This window comes from Macaca nemestrina, chromosome 8 (genome assembly GCF_043159975.1).
Source record: "Macaca nemestrina isolate mMacNem1 chromosome 8, mMacNem.hap1, whole genome shotgun sequence".
Classification (NCBI taxonomy): Eukaryota; Metazoa; Chordata; class Mammalia; order Primates; family Cercopithecidae; genus Macaca; species Macaca nemestrina.
The window spans coordinates 14,719,574-14,737,016 of NC_092132.1; the positions used below are offsets into that span (position 1 = coordinate 14,719,574).

The 17,443-nt window shown below is 40.2% G+C and overlaps 1 long non-coding RNA gene across 1 annotated transcript in view; it reads left to right on the forward strand.

Annotated features, from left to right (window-relative positions):
* LOC112428649 (uncharacterized) overlaps positions 1 to 1,363 on the forward strand; it is a 61,486-nt gene extending 60,123 nt beyond the window's left edge. Inside the window, exon 3 of the long non-coding RNA XR_011606735.1 lies at positions 1,233 to 1,363. This is a non-coding gene — a long non-coding RNA (uncharacterized lncRNA). The remainder of the gene's footprint in view (positions 1 to 1,232) is intronic.
* Positions 1,364 to 17,443: the final 16,080 nt, after the last annotated feature.

Genomic DNA, 17,443 nt, shown 5'->3' on the forward strand with positions numbered 1-17,443 from the left:
TGCTCTGAGTTATGTCTGTCATCCACATTGCGCACCACTGAATGCCATGCTTCGGGTGGGCTCTGATTGCAGCTGGACTCACATCCCCCAGTAACAGGCCAGTTTCTTTCCTTCTATTCCAGGAAATTACAGGAAGGGGAACAGCCTCCTTTCCTCCCCTCCTACTCCCAACTTTCTGTTACTCCATTCTCAGATGGAAGCAATTGGGCGCAGATGTTTGTTTTTTATGTATATTCACGTAAGTCTGGCCTTTGAACCCTGGGGGATACCAGGAGTGGTCACACAATCTCCTTTTCATGGCAAGGTTTTTTCTTACCTGCTTGTGAAGCAAAGATTCTGTCCTGGCTTGACTGTTCTTTCCTTACCTCCCAGTATTACCCTGGAATTCCTGACTGCCTTCATCGAACATTTATGTTTGGAGATGCTGTCCTCACTTCCTGATGCTCACAGAATGAGGGAGAAACAGGCAAGCAGATGAGAAAGCTTAGAGTTTCTGATCAGGGCTTTACGGTGGGGAACCATCCAGCATAGAACCAGTGAGGGCCTCTTCAAAAGTGGCTGGTCACATGGCTGATCTCACTTCTATTGCTGCATCTTGGAAGGAATCTGGAACAGGGAGCAGGGAAGGTGGTACCCAAATGCAAGGAAGTGGAAGTAGAGAAGAGCACGTCACAGTCATTCCACGATCTGCCTCATTTCCTAGTTACTGTGTGCTATGTCTTCTCTTCCCACATGCTCATTTCTCTCATTTCTAACATGGGGATGATAATATGACTTTCTTCCTGGGTTTCTTGTGAGGATTAAATGATACAATGAATGTAAAGTGCTTAGGACAATAAGTGTTCCACAAATGGTGACTAGTGGTATATTCACTCTAGCCCTAGATCTATTTATTTCAGTTAACAAAGCACCAGGCTATGTTTGAGAAAAACATCCTTGCTTTTTCACCTCTTGCATTGGAGCTTTCTCATGCACCATGTCATCTGAGCCTCACTACAACCCTGGAGGAGGAAGCACAGCAGACCTTCCTGACCCTCACACAATGAGGATACAATGAAGATTTGGATGAATGAAAGGGTGATACCAGAATCTGTCCATAACTCTCAATCACCACTTTGTTTTTAATGAAAATTATTGACCGGCAACAAGGCTTGACTGAGTTGAGTCTTGCCTCCTGTCTGACAGGTCCTACCTCTATTTTATCCTTCTTTTGTCTCCCTCAATCCCCATAGGAGGACTCAGCAATGGCTCCCTGTTTGAGGTTGAGGCTTATCCCACTGCCCGAGTTGATCATGAAAATGGCAAGAAACTTCTCAGTCCTGAATGTTGCTTCAGAGTTTTGATCTTCACCATCAATTCTGGATTCAGCCCAGAACTCACTTCTGGACTCTCATCTTGCATTAAGAACTGTAAAGCATCTGCATCTTGCCCTACCTGAAATCTAATAAGTTATTCTACCACAATTCCTGGATACTGGCAGAAGATGCAAGACTCCTGGGTCAGAGGCGGATGATTTATTACTCAGCAATAGCAGTAGCCATATCATCATCATTGGCGGTTCCCTGACTCCCAAATCCAACATAGCAATGTGTAGAGAGCCAGGTAACTCCTGCACATACAGCGGGTTGCATTACAGGAAAGGAATCCCCAGTTTAGGAAACCCTTATCTTTTAAAGGGATTACAAGCAAACATTCCAAATTTTGCCCCAGAGAGAGACATTGCCGGTCAACAAACAAATACACCCTCTGCCCCAGAAAAAAACACTCTCTCTATGTTAAAGTGCTATTATACACACATCCTTGGAAAGATAGTTGGAAACAAAAGCTCTCAGTGCCTCTGCCCATGAGATGTGCAGAAACTTGAAAGACTTATGGAGAACTGAGTCCCAATACCTTGTCCCCCCCACCTCTGGAATCTGCCTGTCTACTCTGGCCATAGATTCTGGGACAATATCAATAGCCATGGCCTTATTGGGATGACAGTAACACTATGAAGTCATAGTCAGGAGATTTTTAGAATGTACTCTGGTTTGAATACTTGTCCCCTCCATACCTCACGTTGAAATTTGATCCCCAGAATTGAAGGGGGCCTTTTGGGAGATGTTTCAGTTATAAAAGTAGATCCCTCATGAATAGATTAATGCTTCCCTTGGAGGTGAGGAAGTTCTTACTCTATTAGTTTTCACTAGAGCTGTTTGTTAAAAAGAGCCTGACACCTACCCCCACACCCGACTCCGCCACTTTTCTCTTGCTTCCTCTCTCGCCATGTGATCTTTGTACACAACAGCTCCCTTTGCCTTCCCACATGAGTGGAAGCAGCCTGTGGCCCTCACCAAATGCTGAGCAGAGGCTGGCACCATGCTCCTTGTACAACCTGCAGACCATGAGCCTAATAAACCTCTTTTCTTTATCAATTACCTAGTCTTAGGTATTCCTTTACAGCAATACAAAACAGACTAAGACAGAGGGCTAACGTGCCTTGTGCTGCATGTTGGCAATGGTTACAGGCAATGTGTGCCTGGCTTCTTGAGGAAAGATCAAGTATGACCCAGGGTTTTGAAGCCAGAATAGGTATCAGTATGAAGTCTGATTAGAGGAGACATTAGCATGAATTGTATAATGATGACCAAACCCATTTATCTAATGATAGAAGTTCATGAGTCCAACACTGAAGGTTAGTTAACTTCAAGGTGTGAGCAGTTAACCAATGTGGATTCTTTTGATGTTTGTGTCCTTTACTTGAAGAGTATGAACACAGGTAGACAAACACAGCTGGCTCAGCACATCAAGTGAGCTCACCCTTCCCCTCATGGTTCATCTAAACATTCCCTCATCCTTTCACCCAATGGATAAAGATTTATTATAGTGCTTCCTATAGGCCAGGTTCTTAACCTGATGAGCAGCATGGTGCAGACTGTATAGCACTGTCACCTGACTGCACTGAAGCGACCTGGCAAAAAGTTCCCATTGCTCTTCAAGGGCTTTGCAATATACATCCTTTTCTCTAGCAATTCCACATCCAGAGTTGTATCCTAAAGAAAGAATCAGAGACAAACAAAATGGTCTTTCTGAGGAATAACACAAACAAAGTGCTAAAAGCAATCTCCAGCTCAATATATTTTGTTTTTTGGTGGTGGTGGTTTTGTTTTGATTTTGTTTTTGAGACAGAGTCTCACTCTATCGCCCAGGCTGCAGTGCAGTGGAGCAATCTTGACTCACTGCAACCTCCGCCTCCTGGATTCAAGCAATTCTCCTGCCTCAGCCTCCTGAGTAGCTGGGATTACAGGCTCGTGCCACCAAGCCCGGCTAATTTTTGTATTTATGGTAGAGACGAGATTTCACCATGTTGGTCAGGCTGGTCTCGAACTCCTGACCTCATGATCCACCCACCTCAGCCTCCCAAAGTGCTGGGATTACAGGTGTGAGCTACCGTGCCCGGCCAATATATTTTGTTTCAATGCTCAGCTCAGCTTTACTTATAAATGAGTAGAATAAACTAAATCTTTAAATAAATCTCCAACAGTAAAGAATTCTTTAAGTAAATTATAAAATGCTCCTAAAATGAATTTTAATGGAGGTATTAAAACCTGCATATTGTACCTAGGTTCTACCCATGTTTAGGATGTGGAAGGCAATAAAAGACAACATTCAATGCAATGGTCACTGTGTAACAATAAGAAAGCACTATGTCTTAGGCAGTTTTCTGTTACTATAACAGAATGCCTGGGATTGGGTGATTTATTTTTTTTAATGTGTTTCTTACAGTTCCTGATACTAGGAAGTCCAAGACTTAGGGGCTATATGTGGTGAGGGCCTTCTTGCTGGTGGGAACTCTCTGCAAGCATCACACGGCAAGGGGGTTCATGAGAAAATCAAACTGGCAAACTGGCCTTTATAACAGAGCCGCTCTCAGGATAACTAACCTGCTCCTGTGATAACCGATTAATGCACTAACCCATTAATCCATGAATGGATTAAACTATTCATGAAGGCAGAGCCCTCATGATCCAATCACCTCTTAAAGGCCCCACCTCTTAATATCATTAACTTGGGAATTAAGTTTCAACACGAGTTTCAGAGGGAACAGACATTTCAAACTATAGTGCACTGATAAGCTAAAAAAAAATCACAAATAGTCCAGGCACAGTGGCTCACGCCTGTAATCCCAGCACTTTGGGAGGCTGAGGTGGGTGGATTACTTGAGGTCAAGGGTTCAAGACCAGCCTGGCCAATATGGTGAAACCCCATCTCTACTAAACATACAAAAATTAGCCAGGCATGGTGGCATGCACCTGTAATTCCAGAACTGAGAGAGACCAAGGCAGGCAGATCACTTGAGGTCAGGAGTTCAAGACCAGCCTGACCAACATGGTAAACCCCATCTTTACTAAAAATACAAAAATTATCCAGGCATGGTGGCATGTACCTGTAATCCCAGCTATTGTGGAGGCTGGGGCAGGAGAATTGCTTGAACCCGGGAGGCGGAGGTTGCAGTGAGCTGAGATTGTGCCACTGCACTCTAGCCTGGGTGACAGAGCTAAACTCCATCTCAGAAAAGAATCACAAATATATAGGAATAAGTTTACAAACAATATGAAGACCTTTTCACTGAAAACTACAAAATATTGCTAAGAGAAATAGTTTTAAAAAGAAAAACATACCATGTGAACATACTCAAAAAATTTTGTTAAGCTATAAATTCTCCACAAGACGATCTATAGAGTCAGCGAAATTTCAATCAAAATTTCAAAAGCCTTTTTGTAAATGTTAATAAGCTGATTCTAAAATATATATGGAAATGGCAAGAACCTAATATAGCCAAGATAATCTTAAGAAGAACAAAGTTGGAAGACTTGCATTATTATGTTTCAAGACTTACTATAAAGCTATAGTAATTAGGATAAGGGTTAATTTTCAGTAGACAAATAAATCAATAGAAATGAATAGACAGTCCAGGAATAGACCAACATAGATCTAATCATTTGTTTTTGACAAAGATACCAGTGAAAATCAAGGGGGAAAGGAAGCCTTTTCAATAAATGGTATTAGAACAACTGAACATATACACGAAAAAAAATAAATAAAACAAAACAAAAACCTTGATCTCAGTCTCACACCATAAAGAAACATTACATCAAAATGAATCACAGACCTAGATGTAAAAGCTAAACTATGAAGTTTTTTGGAGAAAACATTGTAAAAAATCTTAAACTTGAAATAGGCAAAGATTTCTTAGGCTGTAAAAGTAAATAACGATAAATAAAAACATGATAAATGAGATTTTATCACAATTAAAAATTCTATTTACTCAAAGACATTGTTAAGAAAGTAAAGAGGCAAGACACAGATTAGAAGAAAATGCTCATAATACGTACATCTAGCAAAGGAGTTGTATCTAGGATATGTAAAAACTGCTGCAAATAATAAAATACAAATATCCCAATTTTTAAAATGTGCAAAGGACTTCAACAGACACTTGATAAAGGAAGATATTTGAACAGCCAGAAAGCATATGAAAAGATGATTAATTTCAATGGTTGAGAAATAAAAATCTAAAACCATACCCCAAAAATGCCCCCAAAATGGCTAAAATTATAAAGACTGACCATGTTGGTGAGAATGTGAAAGACTATGGAAACGCTAATATCTATGGGAATATAAATTGGTACAACCACTTTGGAAAAAATGTTTCTCAGTGTCTAATAAAGTTAAACATTCACCCTCCCAGCAAATGCTATGACCTAGCAATTCTATTCCTGAATATATATGCAAGAGTGTATGTGCGTACACGTGTCCACAAAACTCTTTGCATGAGAATGTTCATAGTCCCTTTATTCATAGTTGCCCAACTAGAAACAACTCAAATATCTGTCAATAGGAGAATTGGCAATCAATTTGTGGAATATTCATATTAGTTTTTTTTTTTTTTTTTGATGAGCTCTGGATACATTCAATAACAGGATGAATCTCAAAAACATTATGTTGAGTGAAACAAGGGAGACACAAGAGTATACACTACATGTTTCCATTTAAGTGAAGTGGAGGAATAGGCAAAATTCATGTATAATGATAGAAGCTGAAACAATACTTAAGGTGGGGGCAGCAATCAGGGAGTGGATTAAGCAGAACAGGGCATCAGGAAAGAGAAAATTCTCTGGGGTGATACAAATCTTTAATCTTGATATGGGTTGTGGCCATGTGTGTGTTTGTGTGTGTGTAAAATATCTGTCATAAATCATTTAACTGTATGCTAAAAATTTGTGCATTTTACTGTACAAGAATCATACCTCAATAAAGTACTGAAGAAAACATATTGTAGATAAGGATATGGGGGAAATTTTTTGACATATTATTAAATACCAAAAAATGCAGCTATATATAATAGTCCACAACATGATTTCAATCTTGTTAAACACCCAAAGAAAGACATATCTATTATCAGTGTCTACATAACAGGATGAAAGCTTCTTTTATCATCTTCCAGGTATTTTTCTTCCCTTCCCCATCACCTGAGGGTTCTCTAGTAACTCATCGAGGAAACTGAATATTTTCTTAGCACAATAATATTTCAAAGTACTGGTCTGAGAAGGGGTTTCTCTAAAAGGTTATGTATACATATGTGTGTGTATAATATATAATATGCATTACATATAAGTGTGTATAATATATAATAATAACAATGTATATTGTTTATATGTATTAGTTCATTCTCACATTGCTATAAAGGGATACCTGAGACTTGGTAATTTATAAAGAAAGAGGTTTAGTTGGCTCATGGTTCCACAGGCTGTACAGGAATCATGGCAGCATCTGCTTCTGGGAGGCCTCAGGAACCTTACAATCATGGCAGAGATGAGTCTTACATAGCAAGAGCAGGAGCAAGAGAGAGAGCAGGGAGTGGTGCCACACACTTTTAAGTGACCACATCTCATGGGAACTCATGATCGTGAGGACAGTATCAAAGGGATGGTGCTAAACCATTCATGAGAAACTGCCTCCACGATCCAGTCACCTCCCAACAGGCCCCAACACCTACACGGAAATTACGATTCAACATGGGATTTGGTGGGGACACAGATCCAAATCATTTTCTCTAGATAGATAGATACTTGTTGCAAAAGTAATTGCGGTTTTTGCAATTATATTTTACTATACGATAATTAGAATGGATGATATAGATATAGATACAGATATATAATAAAGAGAATGCTTCTCTTGCAGATGCTCCACCCTCAGAAATCTGAAAGATGAAAAAACCTCCTTACACAAGGAGGGGAAGAAGGGAGAAGACAGAGTTGAAAAGACAAAGAAGAGAAAATAGGAGAACGGAGGATAGAAGGGGAAGAGGCAGAGACCACCACAATAAAAGGGGGAATTGCTGGTCCCTAGTCCCTCTGCCAAGCCAGACTCTGCATGGACTAAATCATGATTCACAGAGGGAAAATAATGAATGCCTCATCTTTTGGATTCTGTGTTTGTTTCTGATCAGTTACTGGTCAAACTCTTTTAGTCGGTAATGAGCTGTCCCTGAAGGCCTTTCCAGCAAATTTAAGTTTAACTGAAGAATTAAAAATATATGGGGAAATTTCTGGAAATCCATTGATTAGTATGTTCCCAGTTTTGTTGTACTCCTACACTCAGGAAGCACCTGCACCAGTGTGTGCCCTCCAGGGAAGTTGCCAAACCCCAGGGTCTGCCATCAGTAACCCCAGGTTGATCCAACAACTCATTCTTTACTAGCTTCCCTTTGCTAAATCCCAGGGTCTGCCATCAATAGTTCTTGGACTCTTGGCCCATCTTTAAAAGGTAACATCTCCTACCAATGCCAGATGGTGCCCTGACAAGGCTGTGGACCACCCCAAAAACTAAAGCGCCAAAAATTGGGATTACAGGCCTGGTGTGGTGGCTCACTCCTGTAATCCCAGCACTTTGGGAGGCCGATGCAGGTGGATCACAAGGTCAGGAGATAGAGACCATCCTGGCTAACATGGTGAAACCCCGTCTCCACTAAAAATACAAAAAAAATTAGCCAGGCTTGGTGGCGGGCTCCTGCAGTCCCAGCTGCTAGAGAGGCTGAGACAGAAGAATGGCATGAACCTGGGAGGCGGAGCTTGCAGTGAGCCAAGATTGTGCCACTGCACTCCAGCCTGGGTGACAGAGCAAGACTCCGTCTCAAAAGAAAAAAAAAAAACATTGGGATTACAAACTCCTTCATCTGGAGCCACTTTGACAGATCAGCCATTTCACTGACTGAAAAGCAGAAGAGCAGAGACTGATTTGCAAAGGATTATTTTCCTTTAACTGATGTACCCTCTATTCTCCCCAGGCCTCTAAGTTCCAGTTGTTTAAGAGTTCCATTTATTTCCAACTTCAAATCCCATTTCTGCCAAGATGCTGCTCTCTAATGCTGACTGGTATTGACTTTCTCCCTCTCTGGCTGCCTATGGTAATTATGAATGCATGAGTCAGAATATTCTATCTGAACTAGCACTGCTCCTCTACCAGCTCCCTCGTCACCCTGGGCAGCAGTTGTAACACCAACATAGTTTATGGAGTCACTACATACTTACATTCATTAACTCACTAATCTTCAAAACGGGCCTGAATACCAGGTAGTACTACCCCATTTTGCATACGATTAAGCTGAGGTTCAAAAATGTCAGTGCCTTGCTCAAGGTTGCCCCACTACAGAGCTGAGATTTGACGCCAGTGCTCTTCCATACTACCCATCCATTGATCACTGTGCTTACTGCATTATCCTGAAAGTATTAGGTTCCATGCTTGTCTCCCACTGGGATCTCAGCATTTGAAGGGCAAGGACTGAATCTTACTCACTTTTGTATCTACAAGTCCCTAAGATAATATGGGGCATTCACAAGCTATAAAAAAATCTGACCTGGATTCAGTGATTACCTAGATGCAGTATTTCCCAATTGTCATCCAGAAGGTGTGCTGAACATATAGCTTCTCATACCCTTGGACATTCTGACTCCCGATTCTCAAATTCACCCCAGTATTTGCAATTCAACAACAGCCCAAGGAGATCATGATCAGTGGTTCTCATAGTGTAATATGCAGAAAAATTGCCTGGCAAGCTTGTTAAAATGCAGTTTCTGATTGAGTAAAGTTAGGATGAGGCCTGAGGCTGCATTTTGAATAGGCCTAGCTGGAATACCAAACACAGAAATTATAAAAATGAGCAAAAGGCTGCTTAGGAAAGGCTCACTTACTGGTTCTGGTATGAAACAGTGACACTGACACTGTAGTCTAATGCCCAGAGAGATCCAGTTGTGTGCAGATTAGGGGAAGGATCTCCCAGACAGAGGAAACAACTAGGACAAAGACCCTAAACAGAGGAATGAGCTTGGTGTGTTTAGCAGGTGAGAAGGGAGATGTATGAGACAAGGTTGAAAAAGAAGGCAGGGATTTGTAGCCTGGAGTATAAGGGATTTGAACACAATCGGATTTGCATTTTTTAAAGAATAGGTTTAGAAGAATTAGATTTTAGAATAATTAGATTCTTTTAAAAATTAGATTTAAAAGAAAAGAAAAACTATTGCAGGAGAACAAATGAAGGGAACTAGTATTGGATCACAGTGGAGTAGACGGAAGATGATTAATTTGAACTAAGGCTGGGTGAGATATCCATGTGAAGATGTCTGGACTAGATAGGTCTGGGCTAGACACAAGGTAACCAGCAACTGGACATAGTCTCATTCATTCTCTATTCCAATAAATATAAAGTTCCTTCTCTGTTCCATGCACAGGACTCAGAGCTGGTAATGCAGAGGTAAACAAGACAGTCATGGTCCTTGCTCTGATGGAGTTTCCATGGGAAACAAATGATTAAGCAGTCCAAATTAGGACCAACTGAATGTTAACTTATTATACAAATAAGGAGTTCATTTTGTTTGTGGTAAACGCTACGATGTATACAGCCTACAGGCATGAACAAGGGATCTGATCTGCCCCGGAATATCAGGGAAGTGACACTTTTTGAGCAACTGTCCTTTGAACCCAGCTAGTAGGAATTAACCAGATGAAAAGATGGGGCAGATGTTTTCAAACAGAAGGCCCAGTATGGACAGAGGCCCAGAAATGGGATTCAGCGTGCCTTGTTTGAGCCCCAAAGGAAGATCAGCCCAACTTAAAGGCAGAGAAAGAGGGGGAAAGTAGAGGTGGTGGTTAAAATCTTGAGAATGGATAACATTTTCCAAGGAAGCATGTCAGCTGTGAAGAGCAAGAAGTCAAGATAGAGTTAAGAGATCCCTGATGTTTCAAGATTGCCATGCAGTTGCCACCGAAGCCACAGATAAGCCCCCAAAGCCAGAGATGTAGAAAATCAAGATTACAGACACTTTAGAAAACCAACAGCTTCTTAGGTGCTGAATTTGCAAGCCTAAGTCTACAACTGATGGAAATGTTACTGTGGGATTTAGGAGTAAATTGTGGAATTAGTGCAATTCAACATTTCTGGAAACAGGAGACAAATTTCTGGTGTTAATGTCATACTCTTTCCTCTTGGCTATATTGCATGCCCCATAAAAATACTCTTTATGGTGTGTTTAAATCACTGGTTTTCATGCTGCATAAAATCAGCTCATGATGGGCCGTCTGAGAGTCATGGCTATACTCTCTCAGCAGGGATGTCCGGCGATAGACGCTCTCAGATGAACTCTGATGCACTCAATCCATTAGATTCAAGAGGCTGCAGATGTCATTAAACTTCTCAACCTATTCACTTTCTCCTGACTGACATATGACAAGCTGAAAATCTGATTATTTACTATTTAGATGGGGACAGCATTCAGGGAGGTCCAAGAATTGAGCACCAGTGTTGCTCCGGTCACCTGTATTTATCTTTCCTGAGCAGGAGATTGTTGGCTGCAGCTTTGAGCTTTGGTTAATATCTGATGTCCATGAACAAGAGGAAGAACCCACATATCCCTAGAGTAGTGGTTCTCAAAACATGATGTGAGGACCCCAAGGGGTCCCAAGACCTTTACAGGATGTCTACAATGTTATTTGCCTTTCCAGCCGTGTTCACATTTGCACTGGAGGTGCAAAATTAGCAATGGGTAAAACTGCTGAAAGTTTAGCAGGAATACAAGCAGGGAACCTCAAATTGCACAAATAATTGTTGTATTCTTCACTGCCGAAAAAAATCACAGTAAATTAATAATGATGATGGTGATGAATTTTTAAACATTTTAAATGTTTAACATTTAAATGTTAAAAGAGGTTCCATTTTAGACTGTCTTTGATGAAGCTATAAAAACTCTTAATTTTATTTCATCTTGACCCTTGAGTACACATCCATGAGATAATATGGGAAATATGTATGAAGCACTTCTGCTGCCTTGAGGTATACAATTCTGTCTCAAGGAAAAGTAATACTCATGCCATCATCTGAGTTGCAAGCTGAGCGAGCTGCATTTTTCAGGGAACACCAGTTTCATTTGAATGAACACCAAGAGACAAATTATGATATTCAGACTTGGATATTTGGCAGACATTTTATTGAAAATGAAGTGGGCCAGTCATTTAAAGAAAAAAAACACAATATTTTTCCCATGATAAAATTCAATTTTTCAAGGAAATATTAGAATTTCAGAGAGCTTCTCAGTGTTTAATGACTCATGATCAGATTGGTAGTGGTTGTGGTGATGAATGTGATTTTTTTTAACATTGTGTAATAAAAAATGTCAACGATTAGGAGATCTATATAACTCAGTGAGCCAATATTTTCTAAGTGACCAATGCATTCTGTTCAAAACCAAACATGGGTACAAGATCAATTCAACGTACAAGACAGAGTAATAGATTACGTAATGGAGCAGAATACAAAAGGCTTTTAACTGCAAAGTAGCCTATTTTCCATGTGCTTTTGAGCCCTGTTAAGGATGTGGCTTTAAACTGTTAAATCCAGGCAATGCTAAATTGACTATCCCAAATTTTATCCTGCCCTCAGGGCCAAGATGGCAATTTTAGAGGGGTTAAATTTGGATCTTTGTGGCTTGTTCACAAACTCAAGAGTCATGCTCTATGATGTGATCCCAAATTGAATTCAGACTGCTTAATTATATATGAAAAATAAATCTCCCCTAAGAGGCCATTTCTTTGGCCAAAGAAACTCTGCAACAAGATTCCACTGAAACAATCACACCAATGGTCACCTGGTACTCACCAGGATGGCTGTGCCAAACATTTATGGTTAGCATCTGCTCCAATTGGTAAAAATCTGTATTAGTCAGGGCTCTCTAGAAGGGCAGAACTAATAGAATAGATATGGATATATATATATATATATATAGAGAGAGAGAGAGAGAGAGAGAGAGAGAGATAAAGGGGAGTTTATTAAGGAATATTAAATTACACGACCACAAGGTCCCACAATAGGCTGTCTGCAAGCTGAGGAGCAAGGAAGCCAGTCTGGGTCCCAAAGCTGAAGAATTTGGAGTCCAGTGTTTGAGGGCAGGAAGCATCTAGCACGGGAGAAAAATGTAGGCTAGGAGGCTAAGCCAGTCAAATCTTTTCGTGTTCTTCTGCCTGCTTTTTATTGTGGCTGCAGTGGCAGCTGATTAGATTGTGCCCACCTAGATTAAGGGTGGGTCTGTTGGAACCGAACTGTCGATTCCCTCCTGGGCAGGGGTCGCCGCGAAGGATCACCGACACGAGATTCACGGCAGAGAGTTATTTATTACTAGCGCGCTAGGGTCCCAAGCTCTAAGTTGGCCCTGGGACCCCGAGTCCTTGTTACAGGTTGTTTATATAGGCAAACACAAGTTCAAACACAGCTTAAGGCGCGAAATTCAAACAAAGCTTTAGGCGCGTGGTAATTGGGTCTAGCTATGGCCTGAGCAAGGTGTCTTGTTCTAATTGGTTAGAGCAGGACCTTATGAGGTTTTTTTCTTAGAGTTGCTGATTCCAGGAACTTCGAGGCAGGGTGGGACCCCCGGAATTGGCAGGGTGGGACCCCATGAAGTTGTTTCCCGGAATTGGCAGGGTGGGACCCTATCAGGGTGGGACCCTATCCAGAGCCACCTGGTGTTAATTTTTTTATATGAGGCCTAGTTTCTAAGTTTTATGAGGCCTAGTTTCAGGTCTGCCTTTCCCAACCCACTGACTCAAATGTTCATCTCCTTTCACGACACCCTCATAGACACATCCAGGAACTTTGCATCCTTCAATCCAATCAAGTTGACACTCAGTATTAACCATCACAGAATCTGAGTCGTTTTATTCATTCATTCAACAACTATTTACTGAGCTCCTACTATGTGCCAGGCAAGGACAGATTTGCTATGAAGCTCATCAAGTATAACCCTCAGGGCCTCTCTCCTGCACAGCCCTTGCCCGAGGATTCATATAGTCGTGGTACACAAAGTATACCAAATAAGTTATTTTACCCACAGCTAGTTGAGATCATTGTCTCTTACCTTTCAAGCCTTCCCTCATTCTCACTGTCCTTCATGTTGATTGATGTGGGAGTAGTTGTGGCATTTTAGAGATTCAGCTAAAGTTGAGGGGTGGATTAATTTAGTGTGGGTTTAGTGTGACAGGTTTATGTGCACCCTGTCACTTCCATGTATGTTACATTATTGTTACCTGTGCCAGAAAGAAATTACTTTCAGAAATACAGTTACTGCCCACTATACCAATGCACCTAGAGTTATGATACAATTAATGTCCAGGGCCAGAAATTGTTTATTAAAATATGGACATTTTCTATGGTGCCTGGCATAAAAGTATGGAGGAAAAAACACGGTGCAAAAGAAAGTCAGGGGAAAACCTCTCCTCATTTTACAGCTCACAAATGGAAGAAATCCGATAGAGATCTTCCTAACTTTGACATTACCAGTAACACACGGGGAAGTTGAAAGAAACTTTCCTGAAATATTATCGATAAAAAAGCAAATTTCAACCAACCATGCAAGAAAAAAAGATTGAATTGTCTTTATATTTTCTGTAGAAAATATTGCAAAATTATTGTCTATTTATACTATTAGTTACTGAGGAATGTGTTGAAGTTTCTCACTCTGGTAGCAAATTTGTGTATTTTCTCTGTAGCTTGGTTAAATTTAACTTTATTTATATTTGAAGCTATGTTATTTAGCATACACAAATTTAGAGTTGTTTTATCTTACTGGAAAATTGAACCTATTTGTATTACAAAATGTCCTTTTTTATGTTATGCTTGCTCTGTAGTCTTGTTTTAGATGTGACTCTTTTTAAAGATCAGATACCTGGGGTTTGTTTTTCAAAATCCATTCCGACAATCTTTTTTTTTGTAAGGGACATTTATTCTATTGACATTTAATTAATGTGATTACTGATATATTTGGATTTTAACTAACCATCTAACTAAATACTTTCTACTCATTCTACCTTGTTTTTATCTTTCTTGACTTCATCAACATTGGTTCAAAAAATTGATTTCTACTCCATATCTGCATGAGAGTTACATATAAAGATATTTCAGGGGTTATTCTAGAGATTACAATATGCATCCTTGCTTTATCTAAATCTAATAAGCACTTCCAGGTCAATGCAAAGTTCTTAGAACGTTTTAACATCTTTCCAACTTACATGCCATTTTTGTTGTGCACAATACATGATTGTTGACTACAGCTACCATGTTGTATAGCAGATCTCTAGAGCTTATTCATCTTGCTTGACTGAAACTTTAGACCTGTTGATTAGTAACTCCCCATTTCCCATAGCCCTCCCCTAAGGTTAACTGTATTTTAAATGCATATGTTTGTGCAATTTCAATAACATAGAGAAGGGGTCATTTTCCTTCTGTCTGAAGAATACTCTATTTTTTTTTTTTAGTGTGCATGCTAAATCCTCTCACTTTTGTTTTTCTGGAAATGACTTTATCTTTATTATTGCTAGATGTTTTCAATGGGTACAGTAGTTTTAGTTGACAGATAATTTTCACCTTTTCAGCACCTTAAAGCTATCATTCCTTAGTCTCTAGGTTCTGCTGTTTCTGTGTTTCTGTTGACAAGTCAGCTTTCAGTCTTATTTTTGCTCCTTTGTGGGTAACAAGGTCTTTTTGTCTAGTTGCTTTTAAGACTTCATGTTTGATTTGATCTTTAGCAGTATTGCTATAAGATGTCTAGGTGTATTTTTCTTTGTATTTATCTTATTTAGGCTTAGCAGGACTTCTTGACTCATAGTTTGATGTCTTTCATAAATTTTGAAATTTTGCAGTTACGTCTTCAAATATCACACCCCATTCTCTGCTTTGATGTGGGCTCCAATTTATTACAAATTAGGCCTTCACACAGGCTCATTTGGGGGGCTTTTAGCTTCTGATTTTTTTCACCCTTTGCTTCCCCTTGTTTCATTCAGAATATTTTCTTCTGTCTTCCAGTTTACTGTTTCTCTCTTTAGAAGTCTAATGTGCTACTGAACTCCATTTACTGAGTTCTTAATTTTATTTGCTGAATAAAGTTTCATTCAACAAATAAAACAGGCTGGGCATGGTGGATCACACCTGTAATCCCAGCACTTTGGGAGGGCAAGGTGAGAGGATCACTAAAGCCAGGAGTTCAAGGCCAGTCTGGGCAACATGGTGAGACCCCATCCCCAGAAAAAAATTTTTTAGATTAAAAAAAATTAAGAAATTAAACAGCTTCAGAATTTTCATTTGGTTTCCGTATGGTTTCCAGCTTTCTACTGATAATCCTTTTTTTTTTTTTTTTTTTTTTTGAGACAGAGTTGCGCTCTGTCGCCCAGGCTGGAGTGCAGTGGCGTGATCACGGCTCACTGCAAGCTCCGCCTCCCGGGTTCATGCCATTCTCTTGCCTTAGCCTCCCAAGTAGCTGGGACTACAGGCACCCACCACCCCACCTGGCTAATTTTTTGTATTTTTAGTAGAGACAGGGTTTCACCGTGTTAGCCAGGATGGTCTCGATCTCCTGACCTTGTGATCCGCCCGCCTCAGCCTCCCAAAGTGCTGGGATTACAGGCATGAGCCACCGCGCCCAGCCTCTGCTGATACTCTTAATTATGTCTTTTATCCTCTTGAGCATAAGTGTGGCTATTTAAACATCAACTGTGTACCTGTTACCTCTAATTTTTTATATTCATTTATGTTATCTTGTCTCTTTGCATGTCTATTTGTTTTTAATTGTGTCTCACACATAGTTCTTATAAAAATGTATGTGAAACAAATTTGAAACCTAAAGTGACTCTGTCCTCCATCAGAGATAATTCATGTTTGCTATTGCCAATCAACTTGAAGCACTGGTACTCCAGGATCACCTCAATCCCATTTCAGGGACTGAAATGTTTCAAAGCTGAGTGTGGGTCCCTGAGACAGCCTATTTCTGGTTCATCCTTACTCCTAGGCTACATGCACACAGGGTCCTACTCAAAGTTAAGGATATTCACTGTGCTCCCCACCCTGTGATCCTTGAGAGTCAAAAGGGCAATAGCCATTACGCTTCTCGATCTTTCTCTCCAGAACTGACAAACTTTCCCAGAGGAAAAAGTAGCCCCAGATACTGAGATCATGTACTGGGGCCTCTGACCCTTCCTGGGTACTGGCATGGTGAATTTATTACTATCTTATTAGTTCTCTAGTGCCTCAACAAGATTTTATTAAATATTTTGTCCAGCTTTCCTAGTTGTTTAGCAGAAGGGTTGGTTATTCGTACCTAGTATGCCATTATGTCAAAATTACTTTTTCTAAAAAGTAAATTTTCTGGGCCTGGCATGGTGGCTCACACCTGTAATCCCAGCACTTTGGGAGGCTGAGGTAGGTGGATCATGAGGTCAGGAGATCAAGACCATCCTGGCCAACATGGTGAAACCCTGTCTCTACTAAAATACAAAAAATTAGCCAGGCGTGGTAGTGTGCACCTGTAGTCCCAGCCACCTGGGAGGCTGAGGCAGGGGATCTCTTGAACCTGGGAGGAGGAGGTTGCAGCGAGCCGATATCACGCCACTACACTCCAGCCTGACAACAGAGCAAGACTCCATCTCAAGAAGAAAAAAAAAAGTACATTTTCTGTCATTAAAAGGGTTTTTCCAACGGGAGGGCAAATAGATACATTTATTTCATGTACTTTTTAAATTTTGTGATCTATAATTATCTTTGTATCATCAACACTCAAGACGATTTCTAGTCCATAGGGGAACACCAATGAATGTGGACTGCATGACTAATACTGTTTGAAAGGTGCATGCCTGACACAAAAATGTTAAATCCTTTTCTTGCTTTATAAAAGTCATTTTATGTCATAATTGCTTGTTTAATAGTCATAATCTCATGAACATGGCCCTGCCACATAAAAGCATTAGGTGAAATAGGGAATTTCCAAGAGAATATTCCTATTCCCTTCAAATTTCCTAGATAGGCAAATTTATAAAGCTGCTGGGTAGCTGTTCAATAATTAGAGAAGGAGTTTTGTTTGTTTGCTTGTTTGTT